Raw genomic sequence first — 9,053 nt, forward strand, 5'->3', positions numbered from 1 at the left:
GGGGTTTGTCCAGACGCAAACAAGTTTTTGCCCCATGAAAACTACGATTTTTAAAAACGCTGTATATTTTTGACGTGTGGACGAGATAGACAGAGTTTTTTGTATTCGTCACGTCATCATGAGCGTAGATTTCTATGATTAGCTATAATATCAGCTATAATATAGCTAGTGGGAATAGCTGTTTGCTGTTCCCTCCAACGTCATATCCTGGCACCAGTAACTACTTTGTTTACAACAGGCAACGGTGGTCGAGGCTACACAAGCGAGTTGAATGCATGTGAACAAAGTGCTTCTAGTTCTTTCACTGTTAACTGGACTTTTAACGAGAACATTGAGAGACAGAGGCGTCTGATTGGCCAGCGGGGCTATGAGGTTAAAATTATATCGCCGACTACTGGTGTGGAATGCTCAATGACAGCGTTTATATTGTTTATAAACATGCTGGTGTGGACGGTCATATTTTTATATACGAAAAACGTTTATCAAAAAAACGTATTGGTGTGGACATAGCCTAAATGGAGTCGGTTATGATATCGCGAGGGACTGCAGTTCTCTGTAGTGGGGGGATGTCTTGACTGCAAAGCTGTTTTACCAGTGAGAACACGTCAATTAGAGTCAATTATTGTTGTTGTCAATTAAATGTAAACCGCACTCTTGGTTTTATCTGAGGATAATGTCTGTATGACGAAAAGAACATCATACACTCTAATTTAATTGTAGTGTGGTGTCTCTTAAAGCTAAGCTAAGTGAAGGACTTCAATGTTGAAGAGATGCTTTTTTTTTCCAAATAAACATTTTGGTCGATCGGAGTGAGATGCTAAAACACTACTAGACCACTAGAGGGCAGCAGCCACAGAGGATAAACTGAGATAGACTCACCACCCATCATCATCTGGCATTTCATGTCCAGGCCAATGAAAGCAGATCTTTACATAGACAGTATGGTCTACTGTACTGATGAGACAGGCATTTGTTTGCACTGTTCTTTCACCAAAAATCGGATTATTCAATTTAAAAAAAGTCTACTTTATTGATCATATGCACAGGATACAGGATGTACATTGTACAATGAATTGCTTACTTTGCAAGCTTGCACATATCCAGATGTTAAACATAAGTTAATGTGATGATGTTAATAATAACACAATAGGCAATAATAAAGTGATCAAAAAGTGAGCAATAATAGCAGCGATGGCGGTAGTGAGTCTAAGTGCGTGTGTGTGTGTGTGTGTGTGTGTGTGTGTGTGTGTGTGTGTCACGGCTCTTCGCTGTCCTGGCACCCCGCTGGTGGAATGAGCTTCCAACTGCTGTCAGGACTGCATCACAGGCCTGTGAGTCACTTCCTGTCTTCTCCTGTCGTCTGAAGACCCGTCTCTTCACACTAGTCAAGATGGAAGTAGCCTTGAGAACCGAACACGCTGTTTCCATAGCGTGAGGCGGCTTGACGTACAAGTACACCCCCCTGGACATGACACTGGTATGTCGCAGGGTCTTACCCCCCCAAGCCAACCCTTAATGCTGAGTGCAGTCCATTTGCCAGTCAGGGACTGGTGTGTGTAGCTTCCGGCCAACCTGTCTGCGCACTCTAGCATTAGTGATCCCATACAACCTTTTCATAAAAGCATTTCAAATGTGCTGGAAAAACATTGACTAAAGAAAAGACAAAGACTAAAGATTAGAGAGATAATAGTTCACTGTCACAATGATCAGATCAGGAAGAGTGGCTCAGAGATGATTTGCATTTGTGTTGTTCCTCTCTGTAAACACCAGGGGCCTCATTTATAGAAAGTACTTTGGATCAAATTTGATCTTACCCGTGTCGTACGTAGAAAACCACGTCAACGTAGTGATTTATACAATTTCAACGTGAGTCAATTTGACCGTGAAAACGATCGTAGCTCTACGTCGGGTATTGATCTTGCATACGCACATTACCTACTGGTTATGCAGAGTTATTACAGGCATGTGAGCCGCACTGCCTACTGTAATTCAGTAGTTGATGGGTATACTGTGTTTTTTCCCTCCCAGCCTCATATCGTTCATTTCAGAACGCCATAAAAATAAATCTGCGCTCCCTGTCTAACATTATATATATATCTAACATTACATGTTATAAGGCTGATCTGTGCATGATAGTAGGCTACCGAATGTTGACATATTTCATGTCGCATCTCCCCCCTTTGATGGTATATGAGCTATCGTCAGTCCCAATCACCGCTGGACTGGCCATACAATCTACCTGCCCGCTGGCAGGTAGGCCGCGCTAGTTTTGGGCCGGTCGGGAAAAAAACCCTAACTAGCAAAATAAAAAATAATTCCCAAAATCCAAAATTATTCATAAACATTTTACTATGACACTCTGATTTTTGGAAAGAGCAAGCATTTTGTCTTCTTTTTTTCTCCTTGCAGTGTCCTCTAACACTTATGGAGGGTACTGTATGTGTTGTGAAGGCCCACAGTTTTAGAGCCAGTTTTAGTTTCCCCGAAATCAGCCCTTCTGCCCCAGTTATTTACTTTGTTATTTTCTATACTATTAATATACGTTTCGTGAAGTGTATGTATTATTCTTGTAATGTTTATGCATATGTTTGATGACGTAGTATCCGGGGTGTGTCCGTGACCCGGATGCTACGTTCGGTGGTGTATATATAAGAAACGGAAGTAGTCCGCGAGTCAGAGTGTGTGAGGAGAAGCAGAACGAGAGAGAAGCAGAACGAGAGATAGAAACGAGAAGCCGATCTAAGATGGCGGATTCAGCAGCCCGCACACCGTGCAGCAGCTGAAGACGCCAGGAAAGCGATTACTGAGTGTACCACTGTAGCCCGTTTAGTTGTGTTCCCGTTGGACCGCCTTGCCAGCAGCCGGCTGTTCAACGTTGGACCAAGCGAGACGCCAGCTGGACATCATCGTCGCCTCCACGAGCGGACTGCGACCAAACACTGACTCCAGCGGAGCTTCGACGCGGACAAACGGACTTGGGCCCTTCACCTCGTGGTGGACCACGAAGACGGCCCTTTCCCTCCGCGTTGCTACGTCACCCCCCCCTTTCGTCGGCTAACTGCATCGACGCACATGCCATTCAACCAGGCCTCAACGCGCACCACAGCCCTGGACTATCAGCCTGTTCAGGCCAGAGACTATCAGTGAGTGATTGTGTGTGTGTGGCCGGCCGGGAGGGAATGTATATATGGGGATGTATACAACCGTCATGTAAATAAATGTGTTGTTCATATGTAATACCGTGTGTTAGTTGTTTGTAGTTTCAATGCTAATGCTAATTGCATGCTAATGCTAAGTACAAGGCTAATGCTAATGCTAGTTGTTTGAATGCTAAAGGCTAATGCTAATGCTAGTTCCCATGCTAATGCTAACGACATTAACTGCTAGTCTAACGGTTTGCTGGCGCCCCCTGCCTGTATCCTCCTATACTGCCTATTTAGCTCCATTTGTTAGATAACCAGCCCCTTCCTAAATTATACAGTCCTTTTCAGCTACTCCCTGGTTACAATTGGTCCTTCGAGCCGGATCGGTAGTGTAGTGATAGCATGGCTGAGCGCAGCCAACCAGACCAGACAGTTACCCCCCCTTCTCCGCCCCCTGAGCCAGAGCCACGACCACAGAGAGTCCCGAGGTTGCCTCCGAGGTTACAGGAGTATGAGCTTGAGCTCGAAAGCTCACTGAGTGGTAGCGAGGAGCGCACTCCACGGGATACAGTGGTCGGAGAGGCCGAGGTGTCCGCCGGCGCGCGGGTGGCTAGCACTGAGACAGCCCTCAAAGAGCACCAGCCTGAGGATGAGATGGCAGAACCGCAGGGTTTTGCCGTGGAAACGGAAGAACAGGAAGGAGAGGCCCGGTCCGACAGCGCCTGCGGGCGGAAGAGGGAGGGCCTCAGCCTTAACGATCTGCCTCCCAGTACGGCGCGCTCGAGACCTAGCTCCTGCCGCTCAGTGGCTTCCTACCGGTCCAGGGCTTCCGTGGGCAGTTCTGCCTCTGGGGCGGATAGCCTGCACTCCAGAGGGAGTAGTGCCGCGCTGTCCGAATGTATGCGCCAACAGGCCGAGATGGCGTTAGAGCGGGAGCGCCAACAGGCCGAGGTGACGTTAGAGCGAGAACGCCTCCAGTTCGAGCGTGAACGAGAGAGGGAACGCATCCATTTCGAGCGTGAACGCCTCCAGCGCCAGGAGGCGCTAGAACGTGAACGCTTCCAGATGACCGGAGCGGAACGCGAGGCGGAGAGACAGCGCCAGGAGGCGCTAGAACGTGAACGCTTCCAGATGGAGCGCGACCGCCTCCAGGCGGAGAGACAGCGCCAGGAGGCGCTAGAACGTGAACGCTTCCAGATGACCGGAGCGGAACGCGAGGCGGAGAGACAGCGCCAGGAGGCGTTAGAGAGGGAACGCATCCAGTACGAGCGCGAGCGCCTCCAGATGGAGGGGGCGGAACGCGCGGCGGAGAGGCAGATGGCGAGAGAGCAACTGCACGCAGAGAAGATGGAGGAAATGATGCAGACCATGCGCGACGTGTGCATCAGCAGAACTCCGTCGGCCCGTAGCTCCAGAGCATCATCCGCACGGCCCTCTCGAGTGCCATCTCCTGAACCCCCCGCCGATGGCTCCATGACCCCCGCCATGACTGTCCAACTGCAGGCCCAGCTGACCACCTGGAAGGAAGAGGACCAGGGACCCGACCGCTACGCGGCCCAGAGGGAGCCAGCGTCGCTGCCCGGGAAGGGAGCCATCCCCCAAGAGCGTAGCACACCCCTAGGTCCTCCAGTGCACCAAAATGCATGCAGGCCGGACACCCAGACCGTCACTCCAGCACCGATGATCCACTACAGGATGTTCCCCCAGGTGGAGGGACCCAAGTTCCCCTTCTTCAAGGACGAGGACAGGAGCCAGTATGTGGAGCTACGCATCTGCCTAGACACGCTCTTGGACAACTCCTGCTCAGAGTCCTACAAATATGCGATTCTCCTTCAGCATGTGAGGAACCCCAGAGCCCACAACATGGTACTGGCCCATGCCTCCGCACCGACACCTTACACCAGAGCGCTCGCTGACTTGGATGCCCGCTACGGTCGTCCCTGGAACCACGCCCTTGCTGAACTGCAAGCCCTCGAACAGCAGGCCCCCATCAAGGATGACCGGGCGCTGGATGACTTCGCGCTCCGCGTGCACACCTTGGTTGGAATGCTGAAGACGCAGGGCCCAGCTGGCGCCAGCGAGATCAACAGCACCTCCAACGTAGAGCGGCTGCTCCGCAAGATCCCACGCTTCCGGCAGGAGAGGTTCCGGCGACAGCAGCGCGTTCGTAACCCCGGGAAGTTGGGTCTGAGCATGGCTGCCTTCGCGGAGTTCCTACTGGAGGAAGTGCATGACACCAACGTAGACGCCATGGGTTACGCTGAGCCGAAGAAGGAGAGGGAGAAGGGAGACCGCTGGGACCGGCCGAGCTCGAACAGAGGACGCCCAGTAGGAGTGCTGCACACGGAGGAGGAGCCTCGGAGAGAGAGGAAAGCCCGACCTGAGGGAAAGGATTCCTCTCAACCCCCTCAAAAGGGACGGAGAGGTCCACCGCCATGTCCGTACTGCACCGGCGAGCACTGGTTCAATGAGTGCAGTGACTTCAACAACCTGAGTACCGAGGACAAGCAGAGGTGGCTCGAGGAGAACCAGAGGTGCTGGAACTGTGGGCGCGACCATCTGGCTAAGAACTGCACCTTGAGGAGAAAGTGCAATCGCTGTGAGGAGGTCCACCTCAACATTCTACACGAGGTCTCCCTCGCCAGGTCCACGGAGGGCACCAGAAGCCCTAGGTCCGGTCGCGCACCGGAAGAGGAAACCCCTGTCTACTACCTAGACTCGCCACAGAGCAGCGGCTCCAAGGTTCTACTGAAGGTGGTGAAGGTCCGACTTCACCACAACAACGCTGTGTACGACACGTACGCCGTTCTGGACGACGGGTCGGAACGGACCATCCTTCTCCAGGGGGCAGTGCGCCAGTTGGGGCTCCAAGGGACTGCGGAGAAGCTGACTCTGCGCACGATACGTCGCGACCTTAAAGAGGTCACCGGGGCGAGAATCAACTTCTCTATCTCCCCGGCGGGGCGGCCGTCGGATAGACATCGGCTTCAGAATGTCTTCACCGCCGACCAGCTAGCGCTCTCCCGCTACGACTACCCCCTGGAGAGGTTACGCGCAAGATATCCCCACCTACGGGGAGTAGACCTACACCCGATAGAAGGAGCGGAGCCAACCCTTCTCATCGGCTCGGACAACGCTGACCTGATCGTGTCGCTCCGTCCTCCGCTGAGAGGACCACGAGGCTGCCCGATGGCTGTTAAGACTGCGCTTGGGTGGGCCCTCCAAGGTGCTACCGAGGGGAGAGATAGAGACGGGAGAGCTACGTCATTCCTCCATGTCCGAACCGAAGAAGCAAACCAACCAACCGGACCGCCTGGAGTGGAATCTATTGCTGCCAGTGCACCTGGAACAGTTAGTACCACAAATGGTTCACCACAGGATGACCAACCGAAGAAGAAGTCTCTGTGGACAGAGCATAAGTCTCTGGATGGGAAGCCTTACTACTACAACTCCCAGACTAAGGAGTCCCGGTGGTGGCGCTACCGTGCCATGGCGGCAACCGCTGTTGCCGAGGAACACCTGCAGGTGGCCATGCACCCTCACGTGGCCGAGGTCAGCATTGACGCACCCGTCAACTCCGTCGAGTACACGTCAGCCATGGAAGTCTCAGCCAGTATTGTAGACGCCTCCAAGGAGGAAAGGCCGGAGTTGGCGAAGAAGACGTACAAGTGGAACCCAAAAGAGGAGGCCAAGCAGGCCTTCAAAGAGCTTCTGAAGGAGAAGGGTGTTTCATCCAACGAGTCATGGGAGCAAGCCATGAGAATGATCATCAACGACCCACTCTACAGCGCCCTGCCCAAGCTGAGTGAGAAGAAGCAAGCGTTTAAGGCCTACCAGGCTAAGAAGGAGAAGGAACAAGCCAAGCAGCTCAGGAAGAGGAACTGGGAGGCGCTGAAGAGCATTCTGGACAACATGGCCAGCGTCACCTACGGCACCACCTGGTCCGAGGCCCAGCAGTACCTGCTGGACGACCCCACCTTCGCTGAGTACGAGGAGCTGGAGAACATGGACAAGGAAGACGCTCTGATCTGCTTCAAGGAGCACATCCGCGCCCTGGAGAAGGAGGAGAAGCAGAAGATTCTGCTGAGGGAGAGAGACAAGATGTCCGAAGGTGCCGTGGTACTGGTGATGGACCAGTCCCTTCCGCGCGCCGCCTGGCAGACAGGCAGAGTGGTCGACACTATCACCTCCTACTTCACGCTGCTAGAGCAGCCTAGCCAGTGTGCCTTCTTAGTTAACTGAAACCGAGGGTTTCATGGGGCGGCTGTTGTGAAGGCCCACAGTTTTAGAGCCAGTTTTAGTTTCCCCGAAATCAGCCCTTCTGCCCCAGTTATTTACTTTGTTATTTTCTATACTATTAATATACGTTTCGTGAAGTGTATGTATTATTCTTGTAATGTTTATGCATATGTTTGATGACGTAGTATCCGGGGTGTGTCCGTGACCCGGATGCTACGTTCGGTGGTGTATATATAAGAAACGGAAGTAGTCCGCGAGTCAGAGTGTGTGAGGAGAAGCAGAACGAGAGAGAAGCAGAACGAGAGATAGAAACGAGAAGCCGATCTAAGATGGCGGATTCAGCAGCCCGCACACCGTGCAGCAGCTGAAGACGCCAGGAAAGCGATTACTGAGTGTACCACTGTAGCCCGTTTAGTTGTGTTCCCGTTGGACCGCCTTGCCAGCAGCCGGCTGTTCAACGTTGGACCAAGCGAGACGCCAGCTGGACATCATCGTCGCCTCCACGAGCGGACTGCGACCAAACACTGACTCCAGCGGAGCTTCGACGCGGACAAACGGACTTGGGCCCTTCACCTCGTGGTGGACCACGAAGACGGCCCTTTCCCTCCGCGTTGCTACGTCACCCCCCCCTTTCGTCGGCTAACTGCATCGACGCACATGCCATTCAACCAGGCCTCAACGCGCACCACAGCCCTGGACTATCAGCCTGTTCAGGCCAGAGACTATCAGTGAGTGATTGTGTGTGTGTGGCCGGCCGGGAGGGAATGTATATATGGGGATGTATACAACCGTCATGTAAATAAATGTGTTGTTCATATGTAATACCGTGTGTTAGTTGTTTGTAGTTTCAATGCTAATGCTAATTGCATGCTAATGCTAAGTACAAGGCTAATGCTAATGCTAGTTGTTTGAATGCTAAAGGCTAATGCTAATGCTAGTTCCCATGCTAATGCTAACGACATTAACTGCTAGTCTAACGGTTTGCTGGCGCCCCCTGCCTGTATCCTCCTATACTGCCTATTTAGCTCCATTTGTTAGATAACCAGCCCCTTCCTAAATTATACAGTCCTTTTCAGCTACTCCCTGGTTACAGTATGTGTATATTATATTCTTTGCATATAATTCTGTAGCTTTAGTTTAGTTCATGGATTTCCCCACTGTACTTTGTATCATCAATTGAATAACTGGATATTCAAGTCTCTCCAAAGATGATGTGCAGTATCTTATACTGTAAATAGGAATGTTTATCCAACAGTGGCTTATATTAGGCTAATGCTTGTACAGTGACTGCTGTGAATTCACCAATGATTTATGTCAAGTCCCAAAATAGCGCGGCATCAACTAGACTAAATCAAGCGGCGGCAGTGGCAGACTCAGGCTGTTTGAAGGGCAGGGGAGGCGAAAAGAAAAAAAGGGCACCTACTGCACAACATGGGACCCCATCAGTGCACATGGTCAAGTTTAGACCTTTGGAAGGGCAGCCAATAGGGCACATCCTCTAATTTCACCACTCAAAAGGGCACTTTAGTGCGACGTTTTTCAACTGTGGGGGCACCAGGAGGGGCGGTCGCCCCCCCTGCCCCCCCACTGAGTCCGCCAGTGAGCGGCGGCCCCCGTTTATACTAACACATGGGCTGGCCCAATCACATGCTTAGGCCCTGCTGTCCATCG

This window comes from Nansenia antarctica (assembly GCF_963989245.1).
Source record: "Nansenia antarctica genome assembly, chromosome: 17".
Classification (NCBI taxonomy): domain Eukaryota; kingdom Metazoa; phylum Chordata; class Actinopteri; order Argentiniformes; family Microstomatidae; genus Nansenia; species Nansenia antarctica.